General features: G+C 40.0%; 1 protein-coding gene and 1 long non-coding RNA gene across 2 annotated transcripts in view; one reads left to right on the top strand and one right to left on the bottom strand.

The window, feature by feature from the left end:
- LOC102027183 overlaps nt 1–12,592 on the top strand; it is a 33,611-nt gene extending 21,019 nt beyond the window's left edge. The window contains exons 2-3 of the long non-coding RNA XR_263741.1: nt 8,805–8,877; nt 12,513–12,592. This is a non-coding gene — a long non-coding RNA (uncharacterized LOC102027183). The remainder of the gene's footprint in view (nt 1–8,804; nt 8,878–12,512) is intronic.
- The window catches only part of Ppargc1a (peroxisome proliferator-activated receptor gamma, coactivator 1 alpha), a 644,980-nt gene that overhangs the window by 147,745 nt on the left and 473,728 nt on the right, over nt 1–23,507 (bottom strand). The window lies entirely within an intron of this gene.

The following is a 23,507-nucleotide window of genomic DNA, read 5'->3' as shown; positions in this document are numbered from 1 at the left end:
CTGCACTCTTTCTTAATGCTTTCTTCTCTATCACTCAGATAGAAATATAAGAAAAACTATATTGAACTTGTGTACCTAACATCACCAAAACCTACCAATTTTAGGATTTCAATAATTTTAAATTTGCTTTTACTTATCTCTATTCATAATTTTAGGTGTTCAAAAAGTATTATAATAATTGAAAACATTAGTAAACAGGAAAATCAATAAACATGGATACAAATACACCAGTGCTATCCCCTGTAACATAGGGTACATAGGTATTGTTCTCCTCTTCAGAGAACTTACCATCCAGCTAAACAGACAAAGAACAAAACAACTGCTGAAAAATTGAAGAACGGCTTAACAAAGCAGCTCGAGAGAAGGCTGAAAAGTGTCTCCAGGGAGCTGAGTAGGACAATGACCAGAAGAAGCCACCTGAGAAAAGCAATGAGAGAAAGGAAAGGGTGAGGCCTGGAGCCGACAGCTGGGCCTAGAGAAAGAGGAAGTGTGGCAGGACGGTGGCCCTGGTGGGAGGGACGGTATGAAAAAGCACGGTCAGGAGAGCTCAGTACACCCGCGTGCAATGTGCACGGCCCCTTCCTCTTGCATCTTTACATCAACCTAGGCCAGTGGTGGCGAACCTGTGGCACAGTGGGCTGCCTGTATCTTTGAAAGCTCTAAAATGTTCACCATCACTGATCTAGGCCTTTTAATTGTCCCCAAATCCCCAAATAGACTTTGTAAAAACTCCTGATTAAGCAATAACAAACCCTCCCAAGCCTTCCCAATCTGCTTATATTGCACAGAGAGAGGAACAAAAGACTAAAAGAAGCCTAACCTTATCTCTGAGTCTGTCTTTCCAACGTCAGTGACATGCATCTCGTGGTGGCCAGCCTCACGTGACCTGCAGATATGAGTCACAAGCGGCTGGAAATTCAGAACTGGCACAATCCAGAACAGCTGGAGGTAGACACAGAGTGACAGGCTGGACCCTCCCAACTTCCTCCACATCACAGCTTTGCCTGGATATCTTTAGGATGCCCCGCTCCCAGGAAGACTGGGTGGAGCACAGGGAAGGAACCTCACTTCCACCACTCAACAGCACATCATGGGTATCCATTCCCTCCCCTTCATCCCAGAACACCCATCCTGTCTGCCACTGGAATGTGTGGACTTTTAAAACTAGATTTTGTGCAACAATCATGTGGGCAAATGCTGACTTGCAGTCTGGAGGAGATCTTTTCCTCAGGCCCGTTAGATTAAACCAGGCTTTTTGCATGGAGAGGGAGGGAGGGAGGGGTGGGGGTGGGGGGAAGAGAGAGAGGAAAGAGGGCTTGGAACAGAGGCACAAAAGAGAAATTCACTTTTCATCTGCATCAAGCAGAGCCCCTCACGAGCCAAGGCTGGCCTGCATCTAACAATTGCCAAAATACAGAGTGGCGTCAGCGTGAAGAATGGCCTTGCCACCGCTACAAATCCAGGACAGAGGATTTCCCAGTGTCCAGCTCCAGCTCGAAGTAGAGAAACATTCTTTCCTACTCTGGGGTGCCAGGAACTTGACAGTAGAATAATATTAGTGGGAAAAACAGCAAAGGCACAGTGCAGCCAAGACACATAGGAATCAAAGGAGGACACGAGCCAATCTTGCTCCCATAGTATAGGGGACTCATCCATGTTTCTTTGTAAAAAAATCTCTCTGGCTTTCCACCCAGAGTGCTGTTGGCCTTCAAGCTGCAAGTCGGAGTGTTGTTTTCAGGTGCTTACATTTCGTTTTCTCTTGGTGGGTAAAAAAATACTTTATATGCATATATAAATATACATGTGTGTGTATTCATGTGTATATAGATATATGTATATATATGTAAAATATGTATGCATATATATGCAACTATGTATTTCATGTATATATATATACACACAGAGACATATATATTTATAGCTGCACATCGCTTAAATATAGGGACATGGTCTAAGAAAAGCATTGATAGGCAATTTCATCACTGTATATAAACCTATAGAGTATAGTCCACTATATAATTAAGCTATAGTATGTGTATATAGATGCATGTGTTTATACATATATATATATATATATATACACAGTGTATATATAGATGTACATATACATCTGTAACACACAAATGTATATGGTATAGCTTATTTCTCCTAGAGCCATTATGAACAAAACTACATAAGATTAAATCAAGCACAAAATTATGCAATCAAGAGAATCGGTAAACACGAGATGGATGAGGTTACCGCTAGCATAATACAGCATACTGTTTCCCAGTAAAATTGTTTTATACATAGAAAGAATACACTCTAAAATAATGATTGAGATATAGTACACTGAATACATAAATCAGTAATATAGCTGTTTATTATCATTAGCAACATATGCACTATACATGACTGTGTTACAGCTCTACCTGAGTGGCAGCCCAGGGTTTATCCACACAAATGAGTGCTTAGGCACTGGACTACGATGTTGAGACAGCTGTGATGTCAGTAGGTCATAACACTTTCTCACTTGCTTTATAGTTTTATGAAACCACAGTTGCATATATTGTTTATTGTTGAGCAAGTTATGTCTAGGAGTTACATAGCTATATGTATAAGTAAAGGAATAAAGAAATCTATGTATGTATATGTTTATTTATGGATATATTATTTCTGCTACTAAGTGCTATGAACACAGTCTTTTCAAATACCCTCATGACATCCCTAGTGTAAATATCTCCTTACAATAATCAAGCTGAACTCATAGAACCGAATTGTGCACTATCTACCTCTGGCAAGTTGGTACAAATCTCGGTTTCTAATCAGCCCCTGGATACTGAAGCATGTCCCATATTTGATGGGACAATTCTCTGTTTTACAACATCTACCCCTTCCCACCCCAGCCCCAGGACCCATGGTGCCAGGTACCTGGGAGCAATCAGCTTATTATAAGAACGTGGTGTAACAAAAGGTCAGGTTCAGTACGATTAGTAATGAAGATGGCACCAATGATCTCCTAGTTCACAGTGACATGAAGGACAGCAGCTCACAGACACTGTGTGCCTGTCCTGTACCAAGCACTGTATAAGCATTTGACAGGGACAATGTCATCTACCTTTATAATCATCCTTTCTGGTGGATGTAATTCTCATCACTTCTATAAGTAGCAAATGGAACCTTAAAAACTTAACCCATTTGCCCAAAATGATGCGGTTTCTATGGAATAATGCTAGGGTTTGCACCTGAGCAATATCAGGCTGCAACCCCAAAGGCTGCATCCCCATGCACTGCTCAGATCATAACCAAAGCCTATTCAGTATGTATTTGTACCCCACTCTCCCAAGCTTGCTGGCAACACTTAAGTGCAGACAGGAAACCAGCAACCACGAGGTCAAGACATGGCCCACTCGACTTCACAGAGCCCAGTTCCTCCCAAGTCCAACGAGAACGCTGACGGCGTCAGGTTCCTGATCTGTCCATTGCACACCAGTCAAGCGGCAGCCTGTTAGAGCCGCTTCCAAGAGCTCAGCTACATAATTGCCAGTGTGGCAGGCAGAGATGGGCACAGGGGAAATTATATGTGTTTTTCCCTCCCTGCTGCGCTGGGCTCCATATATGCTTCCATTCCATCTCAGAAGCCCAGCAGGAACTGAGGAATCAGGAGGGACAGAAGGACCTGGCTGTCCCTGGATTATGACAGTCCCTCTTAAAAGAGCCTGCTTGTTTTCCTACTCAGCTTAAGTTTCCACTTGGGAAAAGCTGCTCCTGCATTCTCGTGCTTCCTGGATTGTTATCAGCCAAACATGAAGCCACATTCTCTTTTGTCTGCAAACCACCGCTGTGAAATGACTGTTCCCTGTTGACTCTTGCATTTGCTCACCTATCCAACTGTTCCTGAGCAGGTTCTCTGTCCCAGTCTCCAGGAAGTGGGGATAAATGGTTGATAAGACAACTGGTATTACTTTCTACCAACTCAACATTTGTAGGGAATACAAATATGTTGTTCTTTCCTTTAACCTTTTTGTCTGTGGTGGTATCATTTACATAGGGGAGGAGAAGGAAAGGGAAGGAGACAAGAGGACAAAACATTGACTAGGAAACAGGTCCCATGTGACACGTCTCGTAATAGGTGGCTCGCACACTTTTAGAGCTTTCTACAGTTCTGAGAGGCAAGTTCTGTAACTGTGTTTCACACCTGGCATAGGTACAGAGAGGATTACTAACGCATTTTTCCAAGGCAATGAAAGCTTCAGAATATCTCTGTAGCAAGCAGTTGGAGGCTAAAATCTGGTTGGAATAAAGAACGCAAGACCCCTGTTTTGAAGTTGCATTTGCAGAGCACATTCTTCCTGATGGACACTGTACCTCTCAGTGCGCCCAGAATAGTCCAGCTGCATCCCTGCAGCCCTGGAGTCAGTACAATCCATTCCTCTTTTCCCATAAATTAAATGGTCACCCTATTTTACACCAGTTTCATTCTTGTTTGAGAACATTGGCAGATATTGTTGAATCAAAAGTCTCTGTGTGACGTTCAGCCATAATTATCAACTTCATTGATGGAGAAATGCCAAGGATTTAGTTAAAAACACTTCTGAGTATGTCTGTTAGGGTGTTTCCGGAAATGATTGACATGTAGAACAGAAAGCTGGTAGGAAAGACCTACCCTGAAGGTGATGGTGCCATCCAGTAGTTTGGGGCCTTGGATGGACAAGGGGCAGGAAGGGAGCCCCCAGGCACCTGCTCCCTCCCCTCTGCTTCCTGGCTGCCAGGAGCTGAGCAGCTTTCCCCAGCAGCCAAGTGAGCAGGCACTGAAAACTCTGGAACTGTGGGCCAAAACCAATCTTTTCTTCTTTAAGCTGCTATTCCCAGGTATTTTGTCATAGGAACGAAAAGCTAATCACCTGTTTCCCAAGCCAGCCTGTGGGAGGGGTCAGGGCCAAAAGGCGGATGGCCAACATGAGTGAGATTCTTCCTCAAATTATCAGACTCCAAACTCAGCACTCTGCTTGCCATGAGACACATACCTGGGTGTGTACTTGGCACCTAACTCCCCAACTCTATAGAGCTCTGTTCCCCTCCGCCAGTTTTTTCCTTCATTTTTCAAGTCATAAGGCAAACAGATAGCTCAATGACACAGCACTGGCTGGGCGAGCATCACTCATGGGTTAGTTCCCCGCTATTAGGAAATTAGAATGGAGGTCAATAAAGAGGCCATTCAGAAACTCAAGCCCAAAATGCGTGCATAGGCCAAGTCAAGTTTCACTTTCCTGAAAAATAGTTCAATTTAAAAATTTTCAAACCTACTTGGAATAATGTGCACAGCAGAAACAAAGAAAATATCATGATGCTTGCAACCACAGGCTCTATCTGAGCTGGGCTGCTCCATTATGGAAGTCCCAGCGCACCAGGCAAAGCACTGAATTATATACAGGTAGTGTCTGGGTATAGGCTGCCAGCCGGCTTTCAGCAACATCCCCCATATGGCTAGGAACTCTTGTGCCAGTTAATTAGCACTGGCATTAATTGAGAGAAGGAACATTGACCAGGACATCGAGGTTATCCTTAGACTATTTAAATATGTCATGTGATCACTCCTTCCATCTGTTATCTCCACACTTCACACTTAATCCAGTAAATAAACTCCCTACCATTTTAAACAAATGGAGTCCATTTTGCCAGGCCTCTTCAGACTCTGCTGAATGGTTTCTATACAGTGAAATGTCGCAAGGTTCAATAACACAGTCCGATGCAGACTTCAACATCAGAGCCAACCTCCCCTCCCTGCCCATGAAACTCCTGAGAAGTGTCTACAAGGGGGGCTGGGATCTAAAAACACCCACATGCCATCACTCACTCAAATGCATATTTTTCACTTTGCAGCTACCCTACAAATCTGCCTTGTTTTCTTTCCTTGCTCTCAATTCTGCTGAAAGCACAGTGAAAATAAGGCCTATTATTCAAATGAATTTCACCATGCACTAAAAATGTGGCTGAGTTGAGATGGAAACCCATTTTAAAAGTGCTCTCCTCTAAAATGGATGATGCTTGGTAAGGTATAAAGCACTTGGGTACTTAGAAAGGCAGATAGGAAATAGTCCAATCCCAAAACACTTCATTGGCAAATTGACTCATCATAGATATAGGCCCAGAGTAGATTTCACATCCACTTCCAAGAAAGGTATATATTCCATACATCTTTAAGAAAACAAATATAAATCTTCCTCGAGAAACTTATCTTCAACAGTCTATTTTCTTGCCCTAAGAAAAGTTATACAGTCACTAGCTCATCAATCTCTAGCATTTCTTTACCCACCTCTTCTATCAACCTCCTCACAATATTTCCAAAGCCAACCCTCAGTAAATTGATGAAAATATACATCAGGTGCCCCATGCACAAGTTGGCCTTTTAAAAAAACCAACACTTCATCAAAGCTATATAAGGTGGCAAGAATTGGTCCATGCAAGCAAAAGCAGTACTTGACCATAGTTGCAAATTCTGAGTGCTGAAAGTCTTCTTGGAATGATGGATAGAAAGCACTGAATCTCCCCCAGGGAGGTCAGGGTTCACATTCTACTTCCTCTAGAATGGTGACATTGGGAAAATTGCTTCTTCTCTCTTGACCAAAACTTGAAGATTAAGATCCCTATCCCACCAACAGTGGGTGTGATCATCCACTATGCTACCAGACATTGTCATTACCATCTTCTTTGCTGTGGACTTGACACTATAGCGATGATCATGGTTAGTTAGTTCTCTTCTGTGTGACTTGATATAAAAGAGATTACCTAATATGCCCTCTAAGTCTTAACAAAAAGTACAACTTACTCTTGCAGGTAGCTTAGTGTGATGAAACAGACACTTACTGGTCTAATTTTACCCCAAGCACAGGGAAAATCCAAAAGTCATCTCAAGAGCCAATTAATCAGAGAGAGATAATTAAATTTTACACATCGGACTAAGTTTTAACTAGGACACTAGGGCTACCTTGAGGATTACACAGTGCTTTCTTTCTGCTTTGGGGAAAATGAAATTTTTTGCAATTATACAGTTGTTCACTTCAACAAATACTTATTGATGATTTGCTATGAGCCAGAGCTGCACATTTTGGATACTGAAAAGAATTAGACTCCTTCCCTGACCTGAAAAGCCCTCTAGTATGGTAGGTAGAGTCAAACCGACAACATATGGCATAGAAAGGATGGGGTATACAGAGAATTGGAGGATGCTGTCGTATAACAGGCATCAGGACTGGGTGAGGATAACTAAGGCTTGGATGAGCAACTAGAATCAGGGAGGCTGTGCAGGGTGGAGGGTAGAGCACAGTTAGAACTTCATTACTGCTTGTGGGGAGCTACACATTGTTCACTTACACTACTAGAGAGTAGACATAGAAAGAATGTCTGGGACATGCGACTAGGCAGTATGAGAAGGAGGTCACCAATGAGTGGGAGACATGATATGTACAGTCAAGGGAAGCTTTACCACCCAGGCATCACACACTTTTTCTTAAAATGAGTATCAAACCCTATAAGCAAATGCATTTCTGTTTGCAAAATCCAGGTTTACACTAAGAAAAGAAAGCATGGATTACCCTACTGGAAAACAAAGGGCTCCACACATTGACAGTGACAGTAGTCTCAGGGAAGTGGAAAAGCCAACGCTTGATTAAAATGCACATAAAACCTACTTTAGACTGTAGAAAAGAACCCATAGATTTACAGCTACATGACGGGACATGCCTGGAATCCCAGCTGCCTGGGAGGCTGAAACAGGAGGATCACAATTTCTAGTCTAGCCTGGGCAATTTAAGAAGAATGAGTTCTGTTCACTCTGCCCCTGCAGAAAAGCCACTAGCTTCATCTCCCAGTCAACACTTTGGGAGCCTAACATTCACATCCATTCACCAGTGGTGTGTAAATATTTGCACAGTTATTAAGGAAAGCTTAGGTGGAAAGGTAGTTACTCATCTGGAAAGTGTCTGTTTATGGAATGATTCTGTTTACAGGTACAGCCGTCTTCTTGCATTTCCCTGTCACAGTTTACTCTGTGGTGCAGCCTGGCCTATGACTCTATATGTTCTGTTAATTGTCCTGATTCAAGCTGCTTTATGAACCCAACTGTGGTGCACAACTTTAAACACTATATTGCACTGTATTCTTCATATAATCTACCATTAAAATATACCTGATTCACAGGCTCACAGAAGCATCAAAAATGACATCCACTTCTTTATTTTGTACTATAGATATAGTTATAGATAGATAAATATGGACAGGCATAGATATACATCTATAAATATATAAATAGATACCTATATATAGACTGAGTTTTTCTCACATAAGAGAAGCTATGTCATATTATGTTTATGTGGCTGAGTTACTTCACTTCACATTGTGGTCTCTAGGTGCAACTCCTTTCCTGCAAATGACTCAAGGAAACAAAAGACAGAGAAGAAAATGGCATTTTAATGTATGTAAAGTGTACCTTGACTTACTATAACTGTCTTATATGTGTTACATGTTCTTTGGCCTATTATTCTAATTTTCATTCTATGTATATGACAGTTCGCTTTACAAGATCCAAAAATACATTAATCTGATGCTGAAAAGTTTAAAGGGGGTGGAGTCTATTACCAATGTAATAACTCTGCACTACCAACCTGTACCAAAGTTAAAAAAAAACAAAAACAAATCCCTAGCCTGAAATTGTACATCCAAATGTAGGGTTCTGAAGGAGAAAGCGAACTGTGTCCGCTGTGTTACTAATTATTCTTCTCCATCCATCCTTCCCCTGCCTCTCTCCATGCCATCCTCTCTCCCAGGCCAGATCCCCTCGTCTTTGGCTTCCTGTCAGACGCAACCAAGGAGACGCCACATCAGGGAATCAAATGGCAGGTAAGAGAGGGCCGAGGAATTTCTTTCCCACCTCCTCTTGCTTCTAGGCTATGATGCCAGAGGCATCTCTGTATCCCCAAATATTCGTCTTCGCCCGAGTAGTTCCCCCATCATAGCTCCAGTCTTCCAGGGCTCAAGGAACCTTAAATCTCCTCCCTGTTCTCTGGCTGTAAGAGAGCTAAAGGCCTGGGAATATCTGGTTTTAGAAGGCCTCAAACTTATATAATTAAATCTGCAAGTTTGATATAACATATACGACCATGGTAACAATATTTCTGGCCACTCTTACAGCCTCAGAGGTGTCTGTATAATGTGAGAAATCCTGCAGCTTAACCATCATCTGACTCATTTCTAAAGACTGCCAATGCCTTTGGGTGTTGGTTAATCTCTTAGTGTCACAACATGCTTATTTATTTGTTTCACATGATACTACCTCTCAAAGTAGTCCCCTCAGTACAGTCTCTTCATTTAAACAATCTGCATTGATGCTGTACTCTGCAGAAATTCTTTCCCAGAAGCCGGTTATAACCTTTATATGAAGATGTGGTTGACAACCTTCCTTTCTTCCCCAGTTGCTTACCTGCCTGCACAGCACTGAAGCTTTGCTATCACTCACTGAGGTCCAACATTTGAATCTTAGCTTTCTTTCCTAGAGCAGGAAGTAAAACACAAAGCTATGCAAAAGTAAAAGGAACTATTTTATTCTTTTATTAATGTCTTCAGGCACGTCAACAAGCTAAATGTATTGGGTATATGTTTCATTAAATGCATAAAAGAAGTATGATAGTATCTTTTCAGACATGTTTGGTCAGCTATGATTTTGACTCACTGCAATGATATCAATGCAGATATCTAGCATTTCTAAATCACTTCCTGTTACTCCTTTGGATAAACTTCTTAGTATCTACCTATACCAAAGTGTGATTATGTTACACAAGCAGAGAGAACTTGATTATGAAATAATATTGATTGGGTTTTAACTATCCAGAAAACAGAGTCTCCAAATATTTATATTTCAATGATCACCCTCCTTGTTTTTACTGTGATATCCTGGGGTACATTAAAAATTAGAAAATCATTAGTGAAGCATCTAGGACCTTATTGCCCTGAGTATTGAGAGCTCACTTAAATGGAGGCTGCAAAGCTACATTGCCTGGCCTGTTGATTCTTTCCATTTTCAAAACCATGTCCTGACTAATGCTCACTAATGATGTTCCTAAGAACAAAGGAAATGGTAACTTTTAGAATTGATTCAAGCCCTGAAATATCATGTTTCTTCCAAAGCTACATATTCTAAGAGATACGGACCATAAAAAATACACAGCTATATTGTCACATATGCAAATATACAGTGATATTCCTGACAATTCCTATGATAAAAGCACTTCAAATTAGAACAGCACATTCACTGTTACTAAAAGTTGTGATAAGACCACACTTCCAACAGAAAATCGTCAGTTAAATTTTCTCTGATATATTTTTTTCCCTATATCATCACCTAGTCACATAAGTTCAAATAGCTTTATTTTTTTGAACTATATTTAGAATCATAACTAGGAGTTTAAATTGCTTGTGGATACTGGCTATCTTTCTTAATCAAGTTAAAATTTATGGCTGCAAAATTTTAACATGTTAGTATTTCTGGGTTGAGAGGAAAAGTGTAGGAGTATGACAAGTTTCTTAGCCCAGTCACCAAACTAAATGTGCTTCAAACGAGGTGTGATGGTGCATTCTCATAATCCCAGTACTCGGGAGGCTGAGGCAGAAGGATCACCTGGAGTTCAAGGCTAGCCTGGGCTACCTAGTGAGTTCAAGATTAGCCTGAACTACATGATGAGATCCCATCTCCAAAGTAATAAATAAATAAATAAATAAGAATTTTCAACTCTAGTATAATAATGTTAGCTAGGATAATATAGTTTTCATATATTTAACATTTACTATTATGCTGGCCTCTCTCATACATGAATAACCAAATTAATTTTTGGTTTATGTAACAGTCATTTTAAGAACCTCGGACAATTCTGTACTGTTTATAATTTATATGTAATATATTCCCTTTTATTTTAAAGGAAGATTTAGAGACCTATTTCACAGTGTCCCAGTTTAAAATCTTCTAGACAGAGCTCACATTTAAAAGTTTAATTTGAAAGTGAACATTTCAATGAAGGCTTTAAATATTCTCAGTAACTATATAATATAACTTTAGTATAATTCTAATAGATGACTTTCTAAAAGATACGTTTGATTTATATTTGATTTGAAAGAACAATTAACATGAGAATAAGAATATAAATAGAAAAATGTGTATAGTTGTTTCTGCAAAGTTGTTGTAAAGTATTTTTTAATAACCATAACTTGAGAGAAATCTGAGTCTCGCTATTCCTTAACTCTGAAAGGCTGCACTAAGAGAAGATACGTGCAATCATTGACAATCTAAGGAAATTACCTGATATTTAACACTACAGCTCTAATATTATATTCACAACTAGGAAATAGCAGCACATAAATCCTCAGTTTTACTGTTGTCCATTGTTTTCAGTAAGCATCCCTGGATATCAGTGTTTGCTAGAAGAGATATCACAGTGTAGCTAATAAGAAAAAGCAGAGGTAAAAAGGCAGTAACATTCAATTTTTCTGGAAACTGTATCTTTCTTTTGAGGAAGAGTTATACTTCAATTGAAGAGATAACCAAAATGTTTATCTACATTCAATTTAAGTTCAAATCAAGGTCCCAAGTATTAAATACCGGCTTGTTTATTTGCAGCATACTGTCAAAATGAAAAAATATCCATGGCAGTGATTTCTTTATTGCTGCTTTCAAAATGTGTTCAAAATACTCAGTGCTTGTGTTACTATTAATAAATGTTAATTCTTTACCTTAGAAAACCTCTGGAAATACACAGATCATCTGCCCAGAATATAAAACAGCATTGATTTATGCCTTGAAAGTAGAGTTACAATGAATAACAAACAAATTCATTATGATGGCATAAAAATATCAAAATAAATTACTCCCTAGTATCTACACCACATTGTAGGTTATTAGCTATTAATATCATTATTCATGACAGACCTAACTACTGATGTAAAGGAGCAATTTTCTTTATTACTCCTCATTTCTCTAAAATTGGTTAGTTAGACAAGGGCAAGAATCAAGGTAAATTAGACAGAATGTTTAGAAAAAACAATCATGCTGGATACCCATGAAAAGGGATGTTCACTAGTGGAAAATACAGAATTACAGAAAAAGATTTGGGTTATAAATCTATTGACAAGAATAGCAGCTAATACGGATGAAGCATTTGTTATGAGCTAAGCTTTGGGATAAGTACAATAGATGCCTTCTTTCTATGTATTCTCATGTTCTCATGAGGTTGAAATAATCTTCGTTTTCCAAGGAAGAAGAATTAAGGGACAGAGAATTAAAGTTGATCGTTATTTTGTAAATCATCCCGTTAAGTACATTAAATAAATAGGTATTTAATAGTAAGTATTTATTTGCATCTTGGTAAATAATGGTGCTGGAACTAGAATATAGGTCTTCCTGACTCCTACATTCAGAAGTCAAAAACTTTTCTGTAAAAAAACAAATATTTCTGGCCTTGTAAAAAAGAAACATTTTCTGCTTTCAGGGACATACCTCCTCACCTCTGCCATTGAAGAATGCAAGCAATGATAGGTAGTGTGTCAACACAGGGGCGCTGGCTGTGTTCCAATAAAATTTTATTCATAGACATTGGAATTTGAATTTTGTATAATTTTTATGTATCATGAAATATTTTTCTTCCTCTGGTGATTTTCAACTATTTCAAACTGTGAAAATCATTGCTAGTTGTACAGAACAAACTAGCGGGCTGAATTTGGTCAGAGAGAGTAGTTCGCCAATAGCTGTTATACACCCATGATTTTCTAACTCTAACGTGCACGCACATCACCTGAAGATCTTGCTCAAATGCAGACCTTGATTCTAGAGGTCTGGGGTTGGATTTGGAAATTTTGAATTTCACCGTGTTCAGGTGATGTTAATGGCGCTGGTCCGTGGACCACACTCTAAGTAGCAAACATCTGCACTAAAACAGATCCTACTCAATTTACCACGAGCTTATGTACTCACACACCCGTCATAAGTCAAAAGTACTGCAGGTAAAAATGCATCTAATGTTCCTAAGCTACAGAACATCAGAACGAAGCATTACAGGACGCTGTTGTTTACCCTCATGATGGAGCTGCTGCCTGGGGATTGTGTGCTGCTGTCGGTGCTAAGCATTAAAAGAGAGGAGCATAGAGCAGCCTATCACAGAGCTTTCAAAACATGGCACTGCAGTTTCAATGGACTGCATATTGCTTTCACACAATTGCAAAGATAAAAGTAACGGTAAATTAAACCATCTTAAAGTGAGGAGCACAATTAATGATATCCTACATAATACTAAGGGTGCTGATCTTTTACATGAAGGGTTTTTATGATGTTTCTCAATCTTAACTGTACAGTTGTATGAGCTGGGAATCTTAGAACTCCTTCCCGAGCCTTACTGCTCTACCTCTAAAATCCATCTCCAGAAATTGTACCTCTCCATCCCCAACGTTATTGCCAAACCACATCCTGTAGCAAGTCTTTAATCCTCTTCTTTTATTAGTCACTCCTCTTCGAAGTCTACTTAGTAATATGAGAGTTCTTTCTCTGTAAAATAAAGCCAAACATTTCCCTCTCCAGTTGACACCCATTTCAGTGCTGGTTCAATATATACAGCATCAAATTTAAAAGCAAGCTCTTCCCAGTCTCACCAAACCATTTCTCCAGGGTCGCTTCCTACCATTTGATAACAGTACTCAATAATAATACACAGCTTCAAATTTTATTAAGCTCTTACTATGGAAAAGGGGATCATTGTATTTTAGTTACTCTTACTTTAAGCTACTGTATTAAGTAGGTACAATGATTCCCATTTCTCAGCAGAGGTAGCTAAAACATAAAGAGCTCACATTGCCCAAAGTTGTAATACTCCTAAGTGACAGAGCCAGGGTTTGAACCCAAGCTCTCTGGCTCCAAAGGCCACCATCCAAGCACTGCAATATATGCTTTCATTCCATTGCTTCATATGCTTGTCACACTGGATGAGAAGATGGGTCAAGTCATCCCCGTTCCCAAGGTTTCCCGGTTGCTAATCCTTGGCCCACTCTCCCCCTTGACTGTCATCATCATTGGTTTCCTTTTCCTTCTCTCTCTGAGTTCTATACACTTTCTCTTTCTCCTTAAGGTATAAAGATTCCCAAAATCAGTTGTTCTGTCTGTTTTCCATATAAATATTGATACCCCTCCCAAAGGCGGTGTCTTTTTTATTGTTTTCTAATATCAACAATACTTAGTACTAGGATTGGTATGTAGTTATTGTCCCATAAATATTTGACTGATGAACAAGAAGAATAAGTGATATATTAATAGATAGCTAAGCAATTTCACAAACTATCCTTAGCCTAATTTCCATATCTGTATGAAGAGGGGGTTGAACTACATAAATCTAAATTGTGCTCATCTGAACCTATAATTTATTTATTCATTTATTCATGGTAGTATTTACTGAATGTCTTCAGTGTGTCAGGAACACACTGGATCTTGAGCATAAAATGCCAAACAAAACAAGGCTCTTACTCTTGTCCAATTTATGGTCTATTGATTAGAGAGAGAAAAAAATGTTTAGTAGTGACAAATACTGTACAGGGGAAAGCAGTCAACCAGAGCAGTACTCTCGTGTAGATATCCATGTACACATAAAGACCTATAGCTATTTATAAGTGATATTTATAGATTTATTTATCAATTCTTATGTGTTTAGTTAAAAAGCAGCATTAAAGAATATGAACTGCCAATATGGTAGGAACATGGAATGTTGACCAAGAGAAAAGAAAAATTGAGTTTAAATGGATTATACTGATTATACAGCCTACTTGGGGCTTAAAACTTCACATACTTAGTTATTAGCAGTCCACTCTTAGGTATGCACTTAACAAGGGCATTTCAAATGGGTAGAGAGATAAGCAGTGTTTCCTATCGTTTAAGAAATAGTTATCTTAGGGAAATAAAAAGCTACACTTATTCAATTATGTATAAATGCACAAGAAACGAACTCCATTCAATTCAAGTTTGAATCAAGTTCTAAGGACTGGTTTATTTTAATAATAATCATTTTATTTACTTTTCATTTTACTTACTGGTAATTTTACTGGATATAAAATTAAGTTTGTATGTAAATATAAGCATACCTATAGGGGGAAAAATGTAAAACACTTTTAAGATGTTCAGAAAATCTTAAAAAGACAAAGTAATAAATAGGCATATTGAGATTAATGGCTAATAACTTGGCTCAGATCTATCAGAAAAGCCATAACAAACATAGATTTGAGCCCAGGACTAAACAGTTTCGAAGTTCACAACTCAAAATTTTCTTTACATTATTTAAAATTCTGTTTTACTTTAAGTAAGTGTATCCCAATGAACTACAATCTACTCTAAGAATGCATTTAACTTTAATGGTACCAGTTTTTCAAAGGCAATTTTCAGATAAATGGTCTTATGTGGATATCAATACACACCTATCTTTGCGAACATGTCATTGCACTTTACCAAAAAATAGTCAATGGAACATATAGTATTTATACTTGTAATGTTGATTGAAAATTATTGCTAGAAAGAGTTTAAACTTTCATATAAAACAGAACTGTCTTTGCCCCAGACACAGACACAGTTAAGACAGATTGACATGACCTTCCTACTTACCAAGGTTAGAGTATGTTACCAGTTATCCACCCAAGTAAAATATTAGTCATCCTAATTCCTTAAAGAATCTGCTTATTATTGTCATTTAGCCCCTAAAGTTTTATTCATATTGACAGAAGGAGCAGAATTTGGAACGTATCCTAGAACTTCAGTATACAAATAAATGACTTGAGCTACTACCCTCGCTTTATTTACTGAAAATAGAATAAAGTCTCCACCACTTGGAAAAAGTGAATTTTAGGCTCAGTTCTGTTCCCAGCACCAACAGGCTCCCCGTGTAGGAGAGAAGTCTCCCCTTACTGGCTCATCAGAGGATGAATACAAATGTGACCGCTCTGATGAAGGGGAAGCACTACCCACCATATGGTCCTCCTCAATGGATCCACATGAGGAGGAGCTCTTTGCTGACAGAGAGCTGAGCAGGGAACAAAGTGAACACCTGGTCCAATAAAAATCCATCAGGATGTATGAACTGGCTGCCCAGTCTCCAAATTATTTTCAGACATCAAATTCAAAATGAAATGTGCCCCTCTTGCATATTTCAGTAATTATTACGGTGTTAGGATGTGTATGACATACTCCTAAATGGAAAAACCTCCTCTATTGGCTGGCATAAGTTTGAAGTCCCCAGAAGGTGATAATAAGACGCAAGTAGAGCACAAGAGATGAGAAGTTGAAAGTTTTCCCTGTCTACTTGTCTCGTCAGAGGCCAAAACAGCACAACGAGGCTTTGGGGATGTTCGTTCAGCCTTCCTTCTTCTTGGTCATTTGGAAGGATGCCAACCTGAACATAATAAGTCTTGCTGTCCTTACAAGCTCTCAAGAAGCTGTGGATCACACTCTCCTAGCAAGCTGCAAGAAAGACAGCATGGAAGATGTGATTGAACAATACGGTTTAAATTTTAAAAATGCATTGTAGTAAAAGACACATGGCCATTAAGCCCCCTCAAAATACTCCTCCTCGATTCAAACACACTTATTGGATGAGACATTCTTGCAAATATCCACAGCAGCTCTGGAAGTTCTCTTTCATGTCTTTAGTTGCCCTGTCCTGGCTGCCTCAATGTCCTGAATCAATTCAAAATGTTTACCTTTCATTGTCACTTTGTTCCGCAGAAGAGCCAGAAATAGCATGGTGCCAGGTCTGGTGAATGAGGTGGATAAGAATGCACTGTAAAGTTTTTATGAGCCTGCCTTTCCACTCTCGGATGGCACTTGGTAGCAGGACTTACCATACAGTATTTTTGATCATGTCTCATAAAGACTCAAATAAGGACTTCTAGAGCTGATTCAGAAAGTGGCAAGAACTGTATGATAAATGTATTCAAAGAGGGGGGAGTGTTTTGATGGGGATTAATAGATCTTTCAATGGATCTTTTACTGTAATTTGTTTTAATTTAAGTATCCACTATATTTTAATCATTCCTTGTATGTAGACAGCTAGTCTTCCTCCTCCTTAACCACCTTGATCAGCCTTTCTTTACACTTCTGTATCTACAGCAGAACTTCAGTACCAGCTGAGAAGATGATGGCAAGAGATTTCAAATAGCCGGGTGCACAGGTAGAGGTTGCTCATCAGTAGGTTCACCAGCCCATGGCAAGCTCATAAGGCCCTTGCAATGAGTGCCCCAAAGCAGAGGGGAAGCCTTGAGTCTGTAAAAAAGCAATTCAGCCTATAAACATGGTCAGCCTAGGCAAGTGCTCAAAATGGCAATTTCAAGGCCAGGCTAATGAGCTAATAAATTATAGTCACTTCACACGCAACATGGTATGATTTTTCCTGCTGAGTTGAATCAGGTGATAATCCAGACTAACCTTTAAAAACTGATTTGAAATCTCCCAATAAGTTGGCCAGAAAGATTCAGCCTTTATTTTAGATACAGAGGCCTACATTTGCATCCTTTTGTGTGAGAAATATCTCTAGAACAGTAGTAATTTTGTCCCCCCAGAGGATACTTGGCAATATTGGAGGATATTTTTGTTGTGGCGATTGGTACAGGAGAGAGGGAGGTTACTACTCATATCTAGTAGGTAGATGACAAGGGTGATGTTAAATATTACACATTACACAAGGAAGTCTCTTCAGCATAGAATTATCTGCCCAGCAATGTCAATAGTGCCAAGGTATTATAGAGAAACTCTTCTCTAGATAGTAGGTAAATCACTGCTAATTTGGCCAAGAAAAATGAGCTAGCAAGGTTTGGCTCCTAATTTGAGAGGCAGGAATGGGCCAAACCCAAAAGTCAGCTTGGATTCCACTGGGACACTCTGCTCAAGTAGCTCCCCCATGGAGTCTGGTTGGAAATAGTACACTGATCTGGGGCAAGTGACCAAAAAGAAAAAGTAAACTTATCACTATGTCTGGCAGAGAGCCCCATCATCTTGAATTGTGAGATGTGTCCTGCAGATGGGGGAAGATTTAACGAGCATGCTCAATTAGCTCCATTCCCTGTGCGTAAAGTGAAAACTATCACATTGGTATATTGCCTGAGGCCTCAGGCTCCTTTTAATGTGCCCAAATTCATAACAAAATTAAGCATCACTAAAGTAAGTCATTCCAGTTTCTCTGAGAACCTGATGGACCAGTTGGACTTATAGGTACATGGCTAAACAATGGTTGTTCATTCACCCCTCTGATTAGTAAATACTGTCAGCTCTATCAGGGACATAATCTGTGGAGACTTGTATTAATTATGTTTGTATGTTTCAATTTAGCTAGATCTAAATGTTGTTGGAAAAACAAAAGTGTAACTAAAAGGACATATATGTGCATGTATGTGAGTTTTCCAGATAGGACTTTTAAAAACTACCACACACTCTGAGAGCTAATAATAATGCCTGGAAAGGAACAGTTACACCAGTTTACTATTTCCATCTCATCACAATAAAAGCTTTCTCCATAAAAGTTCTGCCCTCATAGCAGAAGTTCTGATGACAGAACAGCAATTTAGATTCAATTTTCCTCTGATCAAAATTTCATCAAACTTGAAAAGAAGGAGGTCAGAAACTTTTAAGTCGAGGACCAAGATGTGGCAGTCCTACTTGTTGAGGATTTCAAGGATTCACCTAAAACATGAGGTATGATTTATCCTTCTTCTTCCCTAGAAGCACACCACACTGGGAAGTCCTCAGCATACCCAAATGTACCTTCAGAACCTATTGGGGATACTGAACAACTATAACTTACCCTATATTAACAGTTAGGGCACTGGTGAACAACGTCAGCATAAATCCAACTCCCAGAGCAGTGTATGCTAATCAGCCTGAATGACAACACCTTTCTCCAGCTCTGTGTCACCCGTGATTGCCTGATAACCACATGGCACAGGAACTGGTTTTTGCCCCCTATGGTAATTGGGACAGGTCTGAAATGGCCACATTCTTTTCCTCCCACAGCCCGCGTTCATGTGAGTCAGCGATGAGATGCTTGTCCCAGTGAACGCTTCTGAAATCATCCTCTCCCTATAGGGTGACAGCAGCCCATATGGCGAAAGGAGCCCTAAAGGTGTCCAAGTGCACACTTTCACTAATAAGCTGTTTTGAAGGCTTTGGACAAAGAAATGGGTTCGCAGATCACGACCAATAAAGATAATGAGCATTTGCACTGTTAGGTGCCATTTCCAACTAAATCAAACTCTGTGGCCAGTGAGAAAAGGGCTGCGGAAGAAAATCAAAAGGCAAATCTGCTGAGAAGGCCAAATGGGCTGATCTTCCACAGCCCCTCCTCTTATATTTTTAATAACACCAAGAAGAAAGCAGATATAGCAAGGGGTGATTTTTTTTTCCCTCCTGTATAAACTACAGTAGGATTGAAAAGTCTGAATATCCACTCAACAATAATTATCAAATTCTGTTGTATGTTGTGAGAGGTAGTAAAGAAATTTTGAAAGAGACTAAACCTAAATGTATTACCTAAAAATAGCATGTTAGGAGCACAGGATTATCCTGACCACACCCTTATTTTACAGATGAGAAGGCTGCATCCCAGGGAGGGTGGATGAGTAGCTCAAGGTCAAACAGTTCTCCAATAAAAGTATCAGATCACAAAACTTTTCACTCCCCATGTTACCTCTCCTTGCTGCTCCACTAAGGTATTGCTGGAATCTGCTGTCTGAGTTCAAGGCTACCCAAGACAATTTGACAGGTAGAAGCAGTAACGCTTCATTTCCAAATCCAAACTGGGGATTGGAACTTTGGGCTTATGCTTCCTGGCCAAGAAGATATTTGTCTGAGTCTGAGCAATCCCCAAAGTCAATACCAGATTCCTGTTTGCTAAGGGCTTAGTGCACAAACTGGGTCTTCTGGGAGCCTGCATGTATAGATTGTACCTTTGACTGAAGCCCAAGTGGAGAAGGTGATGAAGGCAACTGTCATTAGCCTGTGCCTTTTACCTCGTCCACTTCAATTGTCTTCTGCTCTTACCTGAGCTCACAGGCAGCTGCACAGCCTGTAGCACTAAAAAGGGAGGCCCCTTAAGCTCCAGGGACTTGAGCTCTTAGCTGCAAATTTCCTTTCATTCAAAAGAACACTCTCCACCTTTTTTTTTCTTTCACAGCACAACACTTAGCATGCCCACGAGGGTGGAAAGTGTTTCTCACCAGGTATAAGCTGTAGGGTATATTTGAAAATTGAGATTTTTGAATTGCAATTGGCATCTCTCAGTGCCTTTTAGATGGGGACCATGTAACTGCAAAGTGACATTTTGTGATCCTGACAGGGTGGAGACCCCATGAAGAACTATGCTCAACCAATTCCTGAAACACAGGCTCAAGAGAGGAAGACCTCGCATGAGACCTAGAAGAACTTCTATGATTTTTTTTGTCAAAGGAAAATGACAAGGGACATTCATATTTCAGATTATTCTGCTGCTGTAGCTCTCTTACTGCTATTACGATGAGCAATATCATTCTTTCCCCACCACAGGAAACTTTTGTGAGCAAAATACCATTGAAAATCTTTACTTTCAAATGCATTCACTCCTGGCAAGAAAGAAACCTGGATGAACTTTCAGTGTGCCCAGCTGCGTAAATGAGCGACCTTTCATTGATCTAATTTACTTGTCTCTTTTTATCCACATATGATTTGTGTTATGCAGCTACTGAAGCCATCTTTGTCTTCCAGCACCTGGAAGTCCTTTCTGGTCATTAGTTAAGACTCACAGTCTGTTGGAAACAGGAGGCATCTTCCCTCTGTAGAGGTGGAGAAGCCCTGGAAGGAACTGCAGCTCCACATGGGGGCAGAGTCTCAACTGGAGACCTGGAGGGAAGTCAATACATTTCCCAGCACCCTCTGGGTGGCTTAACTATCCATAAATGTGTAGCCATAATACTCAGGCCCTGCTAACCACATAATTGCTTCTTGAACCCTTTTCCTGGCAACCGTGCACTTGCTCCTGGAGCTTTTGGAAAAGTGACCGAGGAGATAGAAAATGGAGGTAGGACAGCAGAGTGAAGAGGGGGGAAGTGTCAGTAATGGAGGGAGGATGGAAAGTTATGGTGTTTTAATCTTCATAATCAAGCATTCTTGAGAACATGGCAAGGCATCCATGTGGAGCAGATGATAGAGTGAGGCAAAACTGTAGGCCAAAGGCCTGGGTGGGAGTCTTTCCAAGGTAAATCCAGAAAACAGAGCAGGAGAGGGCATATGTTTTGCCCGCAGTCTGTTATGGGTAAGAAGTCAGCTTTATTACTCTATGGATGTATGGACAATTTATTTCCCTTCTTGAAGGGTCAGTTTTCCCATCTGTAAAATAGGATGAACAGAAATCCTCATAGTACAATGAAGATTCCATGGGACTCATTGCAGCATTTTAAGCTCTAAATGCCCACTTATAACTAGAAACACTTAAATGGCGCTCACCCATTCTAGGCACTGTTTTCTTACCTATTAAAATCTTCAAACAATTCCAAAATGGAAGTATTACCTGTTGCTTCTATTTTATAAATGAGGAAACTAAGATATGGGAAGAATTAGTACATTAAATTATAGAGTTAGTTCTCACCCATACTCCATCTCCTGCGACTGTGCTCCTTCTCATTCCTTTAATTATAGTAACTGAGATTCATTATAAGGGCCACAGGTTGGAAATGGTGATGGACTTCACATGTGTTAAGGACTTGGGGACTGGTGAATGTAAGAATGGAGAGAAAAGGGATGACTTTATGACTCCTGTGTGGGGGTCTTTGGTATTTCTGTGTGTGGTGAATCAGAGGATGAAACAAGCTTGGGAGCAGCTAAGCAAGTCTGCTGGAAATGGTTAGTGGACAGGTACACAGAAGGGCCTGAGACTCAAAAGGGAAAGTAGGACTGGTGATTGGATTGGAAGTCATCAGAAAATACATAGGGTCTGAGTCAGATGAGTGGATGAGATTACACAGAGCAGTGTGCAGAGTGGGAATGGAAGAAAGCTGAAGAGGGGCTCTCTGGGGTTAAGGCAGGGAGATGGCATCAATATTTAAGGGCTGAACTAAGAAGACACCTTAAAGGAAAGCAAAGAGGAGCAGTTGGAGAAAGAGAGTGCTTAGTGGAATCCAAGAAAATCGGGTCTCAACAGTGATTCCCTAGTTTGAAATAGAGCTTGTAGAGCTGGAAGACATAGTAGTTGCCAGAGGCTGGGGATGAGGGTAGAGGGGAGCGGGAGACATGCAGAAGTTCATTAAGGAGAAAAAAATTACAGGCAGCTAGGAGGAACCAGTTCTAGTCAGATGTATCATAGTTTGATCATTGACTCTAGTTCATGATGACTTACTATAATCCCAAGTAGGTAGAAAAGAGAATGTTGAATGTTCTTTGTCATAAACAAATGATAAATACTTGGGGTGATGGCTATACCATTCACCCTATTTGACCATTACTCTTATCTACGTATCATAATACCCCATGCACCCCACAGCTATGAATAATTATTACATGTCAATGAAAAATAAAATTTAAAAAACTGTATTTTATAATCAAGAGAAACATGCCATCTTTTTCTACTTTGCTCTGTAGGATTCCACTTGCCCATAAAACACCAAGAATTTAAAAAACAAGGTGTAGATGGATTGGGTCTACTGGCTCATTTCCTGGGAAAATAATGAGTTCAAATCATGAGTTGAGGGGAATCAATTTGACCATTCTTCTCTCCACCTCTTTCTCTGAGACTATCTTCTCCAAGAAGCTGGTGCACACAGTGCAGCTAGGATTAAGGAGGTGCTCCCTATGGACCCCGAACTCCACCCGTATCTGTCCTGCATCAATTTAAAGTCTGAGTCATGGAACGGTTGTTTGCATGTCAGTTTAATCACTCACTAGATCAAAACTTGCCTGATAGCAGGGGCCATGTCTTATCATTTCTATATCCCTAGTGCTTGGTGCCGTGTCTGTATAGTGCATGCTGAGTAGACGCTGTGTAGACTATAAATGAACTTAAATTCTTAGGAAAAGCAAAACGAGTACATTCGAGTCAGCTGCCACCTTTATTCTGGTTTTAGCCCTGGTTTACTCTGCCTCTTGGGAAAGAGAGAAAGTACAGAGTTTCCACATCTGTAAAATGATTAAAATAGCAAAACCAGTGGGAATTAAATGAGATTGTACACAGGAGGTGCTTAAAATGTGGCAAACACACGATACTTGTTACTGTTAAATGCCAGCTCCTCAGCTTGAGGGACAGCCAAGCCCCTCTGCAGAGGGTTTTAGAAGTCCCCTGCCTTCTCTGGCCTTTCCACAGGCCACTCACAGACCCAGGGGTCCCAATCCCCAGCCCATTCCTGTAACTCCTGTCCTACAGGATTTACAGCCTGACTGTGACAACTAATTTTGGAACTGTAATGCCTCCTGTCATCTTCCATAAATTTGACATAAATAAATCACA

Source organism: Chinchilla lanigera, unplaced genomic scaffold (genome assembly GCF_000276665.1).
Source record: "Chinchilla lanigera isolate Chin_1 unplaced genomic scaffold, ChiLan1.0 scaffold00079, whole genome shotgun sequence".
Taxonomy (NCBI): Eukaryota; Metazoa; Chordata; class Mammalia; order Rodentia; family Chinchillidae; genus Chinchilla; species Chinchilla lanigera.
Note: the sequence above shows the minus strand (reverse complement) of the source record. Positions and strands in the feature narration are given on the sequence as shown.